The following is a 10218-nucleotide window of genomic DNA, read 5'->3' as shown; positions in this document are numbered from 1 at the left end:
AATGTTGCAAAACTCTACTTCTGGACAGGGATATTTTGAAATTTTTAAACATCTTTATTGGGTAGAAATGATTGAATTTCTGTTGTTTTTGAATTCCTCAGTCACCCCTTTCCAATGACTATTTATGTCTTTAAAACACCTTCACCTACCATAATATCATCCCTATAGTTTTCTATATTCTTTCCTAAGAAATCTCAATATCCACAATCATAAAGATTCTCACAGGAATAACTCCTTTTTATATATCAGACACTTCCAGTCAGTGACAAAATTGGAAATACCATTTCAACTTTCAAAATGATGCCATTTTGCCTTCTTTGACTTTGAAGCTCAAGGCAACATTTTGCAAGAATTACTTGTAGAAAGCAAATAGCTCTGAAAAGTAGTGATCTGGCCAAAATGGAAGGGTTAATGTATTTGCACTGCCTGGCAAGGCTTTTATTTTGGTCAAAACTATTTCTCTTTATCTAAAACCTTCTCTGCTACGGTTTAAAAGGAAAAATATGCATCTAGTTTAAAATTAAAAATGTAGCATTGGAGAAGCCACATGAATAGAGGGCATATCAAATATGTCACTGTACACAACTCATTGTTTAGATGCATAAACAGCTTTTAATGTGTATATACTTATGTTCATATGTACAACCTGTCTATTTATCTATCTATCTGTTTATCATCTATCTATCATCTATCATCTATCTGTTTATCATCTATCTATCTAGCTATCATCTATCTGTTTATCTATCATCTATCTATCATCTATCTATCTATCTATCTATCTATCTATCATCTATCTATCTGTCTTCTATCTGTCCATCTTTGGAGAGATTAGAGAAGTATAAAATAATAGTAGCACTGATTTCTCTAGATGATGGGATATTTTTTCTTTTTTCTGAGTTTCCTGCACTTTCATCATTTCCAAAATAAGTTTATCTAACTTGGAAGTCATAAATATTTAATTTCAAATATAAATATTTACTTACATACAAATAGTATGATTTTGGATTTTACTGAGGGTCTCTGTGGCAAGTGGCTTGGGAAGCAGGGTGCTCTCCTCTGTAAGAGCAGTTTGGGAAGTTCTCCCCCTTGTGTGTTTGTACAAAGGCTAAGATAACACCTGGTACTGGAGGGGAGATCTGCAGTAGGGAAGAAAGAAGAGCAACAAGCCATAAGGGGACCTCTCCAGTAGGAATCTTTGTCTCCCTATTAAAGTATGCTTATGCAAAGAGAAATCATGATGCTTAAAGATACACACAGTCAAAGACGCTTTATACCAAAAGAGTAAGAGAAAAAGGTCAGCTCTCTTCACAACATACAATGGTTCTTGGTCCCAGAAAGAAGGCAGGGTGAATAAGACAAGATATTTCAAAACAAAGTCTCAACTCTAGTTGATGGTGGCTGCCCTTTAGCGACATGAATTTATGTAAACTATTTTCCCTCATTAAAGTAACGTCTGATTCTAAAATATTATCAGCTCATGAGAATTTCCACAAAAATTTCCAGGTTTTTCAGCAGTAAATCGAAAAGTTTGCAGGTTTTGCTACCAATGCCATGGAAGGGGACAAAAATAGCACAAGTGATTATTTTTCCTGAACATTGTCATTGAGGAATGACTTCCCCTGCACATCCCCTCCCCACCACACACCATCACCATCTCCACCATCACCAAAAACAAATATGAAAAGTGCATCGTATACACAGTACTGGCCACATTTCCTCCAGGACATGATCCATTCTCAGGTCATAAATCTCATTTTGCATTAAAACAATGGATAATGTCACAGCGTAAAAATAACTGACTTTTGCTCCTATTGTAAACATTTGGCGCTCTAACAGTAGGCAGGCGCATATTTGATATCTTGGAAAGTGCATTCATTTGACATAGTTAAACAAGTTAGGAGGCTTCTGCTGGCGGGCACCCCTAAGCCATTATCTGGACGTAATTAAAGGACGTAATAGGAAGGGTATTGATTGGGGATTGGACAGATCCATTTGCAGTGAGGGATGGCTTGCCGTTACAATACTGCATTTCCCTCTAGCAGGACAAGTAAAGATGACACAGAAGCATGTCCATCTTAAGCGATTCAACTCCTCCTTAAAGGAACTGGGGGACTTATTTGTACATAAGTTCTTTTCTGTGTGTGAAAATGTTTATTCTGCAATAGGGGATGTATCTAGTCTTATCCTTCCCAAGAGGGAAAGACAGAAAAGGTACCTGTGTTGGGTCCAGGTTCTCATCATTACAACAAGATTATAAGAAGATTTTAGGAAATTCCATCAAACATTTCATAGTTTTGTCTTTGGAGAGTTTCATTAACATCCACTTATAATTTCTCCTCTATTAGTTTCCTTGAAGTTTTATCAGCTTTTCTCTTCTCAAAGTCCCTCTTCAGGGATTCTCACAAAATGAGTCTGCTTGCTGTCAAGTGCCATATTTCAAGCTCAGCACTGCTAACGCTTTGGACCAGGTAACTCTGTTGGGGTTTTGGGGAGGGGGAGCTGTGCTGAGCATTGTACGGTATTGGGCAGCATCCCAGTCCAAGTGTGATGACCTGAAGTACCGCTCAACCTTGATGGACGTCCCTGGCGCAAAATCTCCCCGGCTGAGTTCCACTGGACTCATTTACTAAGAGGTGTAGACGTAATCACTTCCTGCTAATTCTGTCTCCACATTATCTACAGTTACTCACTTCCTTCCAGCTCCATGACAACTATCGGTGACAGACCAGCACCTTACAGCTTGTAAGCCAAACCCCACCAGATGCATGATTTTGTACGTAGTTTGATTGGCATACAGCCATGACCGTCCATGGATGCCATGCCTGTGGGTCACTGGCTGCTTGCTTGCAGGCTACAGCTCCACAGGTGAACATTTTTTGCTGCACACGCTAGGGCCTGCAAAAGCTAAAATATTTGCTTTCTATTTGGCCCCTCTTCAGAAATAAAAATAAATATTGCAGACCTCTGGTCTGCATCATCTCCAGGGTCTCCTACACTCACTCTTGCTGCGTTCCTCTCTGTGTGTAATAGAACTTCTGGAGCAATATGTTTCTTTTAAAAATATCAATAGGATTATTTTACTGTGGTACCTAGAACTGAGAAGTCTCCTTAGCTCCTTGCTGTCCTGTCACCAGTGACTCAGTCTGGAACTGCTCCCAGGTCTTACCCACCCTGGGTCTTCCACGATGCCATTTTCTCTCCCTCGAGTACGGTTTGCCTTCGTCTTTGAATCCCTCTTGCTCATCCTTCAAGTCTTAAATGAAACAGTATTTCTGTATGTTTTTCTTTTTTAAATCACAGTGTCCGCCTGTATCAATTAAATGCTTCTCCCCATGAATGATTCTCAGTGGCACTCTGTCCACCAGATTCTCAGTTGCAGACACATGCATCCACTTTGGGGGATGGGCTAGCGGAGCGTTTGCTTGGTTGCAGCAGGACAGCGCCCCCCTGCAGGGCTTCCCTGATTGGGAAGCACCTACTTCTGCACACAGGTTGCCTCTGCCACACCAGGAAGTGGTCGTTCTGTCACCAGCCTCAGCACCCGGCGGCATCTACCCCCACCCAACTGTACAATGGCAGAACGGCTCTGTACTCAGCACAAGCGGTGCTTGTGTTCAACAGGAAATCATAGGCTTGGTCCCAGCCCACAGAGAGACAGAAACCTGGAGTGTTCTGTGCATGTCACTATAGGGAGGAAGAACTCTCATTTCAGAGAAATGACACACGTACACAAGGAATAAGCCAATAAATAAGGAACGATATACAGTAGGAGGAAGGGGATTTCACCCACAGCAACACAAGGGAAAAGGAGAATGGGTTTTCTGTTCAAAAGAAGGATGGGATGACACACATTCACCCTCACCATCGCCACTGTCAGGGGACAGTTTCTGTATCGACAGTGTTAATTCTCAAGTCTATACTTACAGGACATTCATACTTCTCAAAGGAGACGTTAGTGTAGAATTGTCCTCTTCCCCCAAATGAACAGTAGTGCCTGGAAGATATAAATACGTGCATATGTATTTACACACTATATAGCATATGGATTTGTTGTTAGATGAGGAAATGAAGTGTCCCTTTTGTATGGCAACCATCCGTGCTATCGCCTCCTGTACAAGCTGATGCTGTAATAGATTCAGAGCATTATAAAAATGTAATATAAAGAGTGTTTCAGAAAGGGGAGAAGGAGGGGGAGATGAGTTGCATGATGTTTTAACACAGCTGCTAAAAGGGGGAAAAATTTGACACAGAGACTTAAAGGACACCATTACACATCAGGCATTACTAATATTTCTATTTAATCATCAGGCAAGGGTGAGACAAGTTCAGGTATCAAATGAGGAGAATAGACGGTTTGATGCTGATGACTCCATAAGAATTAAAAAGAAAATAAAAGAGAGAAAGGTCTCAAAACACCCACAGTGGACTACCACCGTCCATTGTATCTCAGACAGCTTTGAGGAGAGATCTGTTCGGGTCCACAAATTGAAAAGGCCGTTTCAAGCAGAGTGTAGCTCCACAGTCATCTGAATTCTGTATCTGACCCTGTCACTTTCTTCTTAAAATGTGCCCGTGGTGCTTTGCAGGTTTCCCGGGAGAAGCCCAGCACCTTCACAGGACCAAAGCCCCTTGTGATTGAAGCCCCTGCTTATCGCTCAGAATAACCTCGTTTCTGTCCCTAATCCCACGCGTCCAGCCCAGTCCCCCTCCAATTTCCCACAGGAATTCATGCACCTGTCTACTCCCCACTTAACCAGTTTTGCTGAGGCTGCCCCCACTCCATGTACATGCACACCGTTTCCACCCTCTCCATCTACCAAAATCTCATTAACGAGTCAAGGTGTAGCTCAGCGGTTCGTCTCCACACAGCGTCTCCTGGCCCTGCCAGGCTCGATGGGATTTCAGGGTACTAGAGAACGTAGTTAGGAGCTCTCTGTGTATAGTTCTTACCCACTGTGTCCTAAGCATCTTCTACTTGGCTGTCTCCCATCCAGGATGAGGGATCGTGTCCATATTCAACTAATATTTAAGCATCCAGAGCCCAGTTCAGTGTTACACAGAATAAAAAATAACTTACTTCTGGAATGATCCCATCAATGAATGCGTGGATATTGGCTTGCATTAGTACCAGACTCCTTTTTATTCTTCGTCTAGAATTCATATGCCTCTGATACAGAGCAGTTGGTGCTCTATAATTTCTAAGAGATGAATGAATGAGCTTCTCCTTTGTATAAATTATTTTCGCCAAGAATCTCTGATACTCACCATAACCTGTATTAGGGCTGAGTTCAGTATAAGAGGCTGCTGAATATGGGCTGAATTTAGAAAAATGAATAACTAGACAGACAGACAGATAGATAGGTAGGTAGATAGATAGATAGATAATCAGATGTTTGATAGATAATCAGATGTTTGATAGATAAATAGATAGATAGATAGATAATCAGATGTTTGATAGATAGGTAGATATGGCTGGTGTGGGTTGGTTCGTCAGTGCCTGATTCAACAGCCACTCACAATACAAACTAGATGTGCGGTAGAGTACGTGTCTGACTGATGCATTTCCAAATGAATTATAAGGTTTCTACGTCATCCTAATGATCTGTGCTGTTCCTTCCACATCGATAAATGACACGGTATCAATCAATCTGTCCACCAATACATGTTTTGATCTGACATCTCTAGGCCAGATACAGTATCAGAGGGAGACAACGGGGTGATAAAAAATCACAAACACGGTTGCTGCCCTGATGAAGAAGGTCGCTTACCAGGAGAGAAGTCCACTCCATAAGTAATATATCTAGAAATTGTTATTAGGATGTACTGAAGTTGATGGTGGGGGTGGGGGTGGGGGTCAAGGTGGTGATGGTAGAGATGCTAATGATAATCATACAGCCACGTGGTGTTCAATGGCTGATCTTCATCCACTCAGAAATCGCTGCCTGATTCATCTTCATTCGTGGAGACCATGCGTGGCCAGACTCAAGAGAACATTCCACGTTAGCTTCCTTCTGTGTTGTAGGAGACGGAAAGTCTCTCCTGTCACACATCCCATGACCTATTCGACATGCCATTATTTGGGAGAAGATCGTTTTTGTAGTTGATCCGACATCTGCAGGCTGCTCTGTCCTTCATGCACGTGGACAAGAATGTCACGAAGCGTTGGTTTATCAGCACACGTCAGCTGAGCTATTACATGGTTCCCCCAATCCATAAAATACTGTTTTTGTAAACAGTAAAATTTTCTGTGGTTAACGTGTAACATAGGTATTTATTACTGGAAGTGGTCACTCGAAGTCCACGAGGTTTTTGAGGACAAGTCCTTGAGAGCTGGTAGACAACATTTTACCTGCAGTTAACAACATGGTATGGTGCACTTAAAACTTTGTTAGGAGGGTAGATCTCATGTTACGTGCTTTTACTAAGACACACAAGGAAACCTGCAGGTGATGAATCTGCTTATTACTTACATGTAAGTAATGATGCATCCTGGTGTAGGCATATGTTCATACTCATCAACCTGTATGTATTAAACATGTGAAGGTCGTTTTGTACATCAGTTAAACCACAATAAAGCTGTTAAACGCCGTTCAAAGGAACATATGTATGACCACTATTTCACTGACTTAAGAAAAAAAGACAGTCAAGTAGAACTAATGAAATTGTAACACATTTATCAAACAACATGGAAAACACTCCATTTCATGCTCTCTGCAGACATTCTCTTTAAATGCTGAAATGCTCATAAACATATGTGGATCTATTAAACTGATACCTGTTTCAATGAATGTAGGTCTCCAAGTGTATTCAAATTCCTTTTTATTGGGATTCTAAAAAGACAATAACAGAACTTCTTCATATAAGAGATCTGACTATATAGTGGAGTAGAGAGATAACAGTATTCTGGACAAAGCAGTATAATTTATGCTTGCTTCATTTAATTTCCCCGTCAAGTTTTCTCTCATTGCAGTGTGTATCTACATTATTTGTGGGTAGATCTTTTTGGACTTTCCACTAAAAAATTCCTCTTTGATGTTACCAGCACACCTTTCTGTATCTGGAACTTGATATTTTAGATGATGCTTTGAAAACATTAATTTACTGAGAGGCCTTTCCTTCTACTCAAGTTTTCCCAGAATGGCAGGTGCATCTGATTCATTTGGAATATCCGATTTGAGCCCAGTAACAGAATTACCAGAGGACCCCACGAGTGGTTAATGTGTTCATGAACCATGAACATGTGAATTCTGTAATGGGAGAACTCCCTGTCCAGATAATTCCTCAATCCCTGTGTCTCGTCAGAGTGAATACCAACCTTCTACATGTCACCACAAAACATCGTAACAGCTAATCAATTCTATTCTTGCAAACACACTCCACTGCTGTATAAAAATGAGGTTGCCAAGCAAAGTAAATATTTAATTAAGAAACAGCTAATCAGATTCTTCAGTGCTTTTTCCCACTTAGAGTTAAGCAACTCCATCTAATATAAGGCCATGTCCATTAATATTTTGAATCCCTTCAGCATTTTTCATTTCAATTTTCAGTCTCATTATATTTTACTGACCATCATCTCAAAATTGATTTTGACTATGTTACGGGTGGAGATATATAAAACTTTTAAAGGTACTTAGAATTTGAAATCATGTCATCATAAGCCTGGAATTGATTATTGTATTTAATACATCGTCAGTATTAGAGTTTAACTGCATTAAAACTATATTTCATTTGGTTTCTCATAAATTTTCATTAAGACTTCAATAAACATAGTCTAGCTCTTAGACACTAAATGCAATGTATTGTTGCTAATTAAGGAGGAACAAGTATTTCTAAAATAGGAAAAACGACCTCAATTTCTCTTTTTCAAAAGCAGACAACATGGCAAACTATGAATGCAAAACTTGAATTGCATATGTAACATTTCCACATTTTTTTCAAATAGGGTCACCTTGATTTATGAAAAGTATAGAGCATTTTTTAGCCTTGTTATTTGTACTCCCTAAAATGAAATTAATGAACACCAGTCCCACATGTTGGGTAGTGACCTAAAAGCAATATTCAACTGCGGCACGACAGTATGTTTCTAAACGTCCACTGCAGCTCATCTTTATTTTTGAGAAATCCCCCAACTTTTATTTTAAAATAAATAAAACAAGCTTATTCTACACAAAATTAAAAAAGCATAAGATTAATGCACATGAAATTCAGAATGGTTTTACTTCTGAAAAATTACTTCTGGAAAATTAAAGAAAAGGAGGTGGTGGCTGAAAACTAATATACATTGATATGTATATATATTGATACATATATATTAATACATATATATATATAGGAGGTGGTGGCTGGGAACTAATATACATTGATATGTATATATATTGATATATATATTAATACATATACATAGATAGTATATGTATATTATACACACACTTATATGTATTATATGTCTATATATAAACAACTGTACTATGTATATATGCACAAACATATTTGTACATATGTCTGTGCTTACACATACATTTGTTTATGCATGCATATGCACAAATATACACACAATATGAAGTGTAATGGCAGCTAATTTACATGTAATAAATTGAAATGGTGTGTATGTGAGTGATTCCTATTTTATTCTCTGTCCTTTTCATAGAAAATTTACAGACATGTTTATTATAGGCATCAAACACTCAGGAAACATGGCTTTGCTTTTCTGCATGTGTTTGCTTTCAAATGCACAGAGAGAGAGAACACGTCTACGTGATACTGAGTGGCAATGATAAAGATAGGGAGAAAAAGGTACCTATTTTGAGAAAAATAATCAATGTAAAGAAATATGTGTGCATGGTGGGTAAGACTTCCACGTAAAGGAGGCCCTCAAAGGACAAGAATTTCTCCCAAAGGAAAAAAGAAATGAAAGTTCCTTCAGCCGTTTCCTATGGAAATCATATAAACATTCAACGAATCTTGGATATTTTAATGTAAAGTCAAGTTAGATTAAGAAGTTTGACCACCGGCTGCTGGTAAGATGTCTCAGCGTGGAGCCCAGTCCAAAGCATATTTTAAATAAGTTCGGCAGACACAATGGATCTAACTAGAGATGACTGCGCAGAAGTTAAAGCAAACACTTGTGCAAAATCAAGTGCATGTGTTGTGATAAAAATCCAGACACCTTTGGAGGAAGCTCTGTGGGCAAGGAGGGCGAGTACGACCCTCAGACTGGCACGGTTCCCCCGGTGAGCCGAGCCATATCAGCAGGTCTCTCTAGTCCTGGCAGCTTCCAGCCCACCGGGGTCCCTTCCTGTCATGCCTGGCTGGCCCCTGAGGGCTTCATGGAGGGGATTTTTACTAACTGTCACTTGCTTGCTGGCTCTCACAGCTGGACCCATCAGGACTTGGTTGCCACCTGCAGCTTAGCAGAAGAGCGTGAGCTCCTGGGAACACACATTTGTGTTTCCGGCTGACCTGGTCAGGATGGCCCGTGCTTGCCCCCAGCTGCCTGCTAGGAAGCCTTATAGACTTCCCCATCCTGCTCGGTTTTCCTTTCTTGTTACCCAGAGTGTGGAGAGTCCCAACTTTCTGCTCTGCGGGTAGACCAGTTAATCCTCCTGCCGGTGCTGATGGTGGCCTTTCCTGATACTCAGGTCAGAGTTTAAACATGGGAAGAAGGGAGAATGGTGGAGAAAAAAGGAGGGAAGGAGACAGAGAAGGGAAAAGACAGAAAGAAAGAATGGGACACGAAGATATAGAAAGAGAGGAGATGAGACAAAAAGAGAGATGACTTTATGGAGAAAGGGAGGTATCAGGGAAAGATGTACCCAAACAGCATCAGGCAAGATTCCTACACAACAGCTTTCCAGGATTGAAAATGATGATCCCCACATCACTGTCCTCCACGGTTAAGGAGAATCACGTTGGTGTCTCCCGTAGCTCACGACATTCTCGACTGTCCTCATAGGGCTGTGCTTTCAAACAGTGCCCGTTTGCTATAACTCAGGAATGTGGGAGGTGGCTCGCGATTCCTGTGTCCATGGGGAGCTTCATCGTGACATCCGGTGGCAGGGGCTTCTGGACAGGTCAGCACAGAATCCCAGGAAGGACACATTAGCAGTACCACAGCCACGTCGGCCAAAGTCCAGCACACATGACATTTGTCCCACAGTCATAGGCCACTGGTCAGACATCCACCAAGGTGTCCCTGATTCAGGGTAAGGGAAACAGACG

Source organism: Manis pentadactyla, chromosome X, assembly GCF_030020395.1.
Source record: "Manis pentadactyla isolate mManPen7 chromosome X, mManPen7.hap1, whole genome shotgun sequence".
Taxonomy (NCBI): Eukaryota; Metazoa; Chordata; class Mammalia; order Pholidota; family Manidae; genus Manis; species Manis pentadactyla.
Note: the sequence above shows the minus strand (reverse complement) of the source record.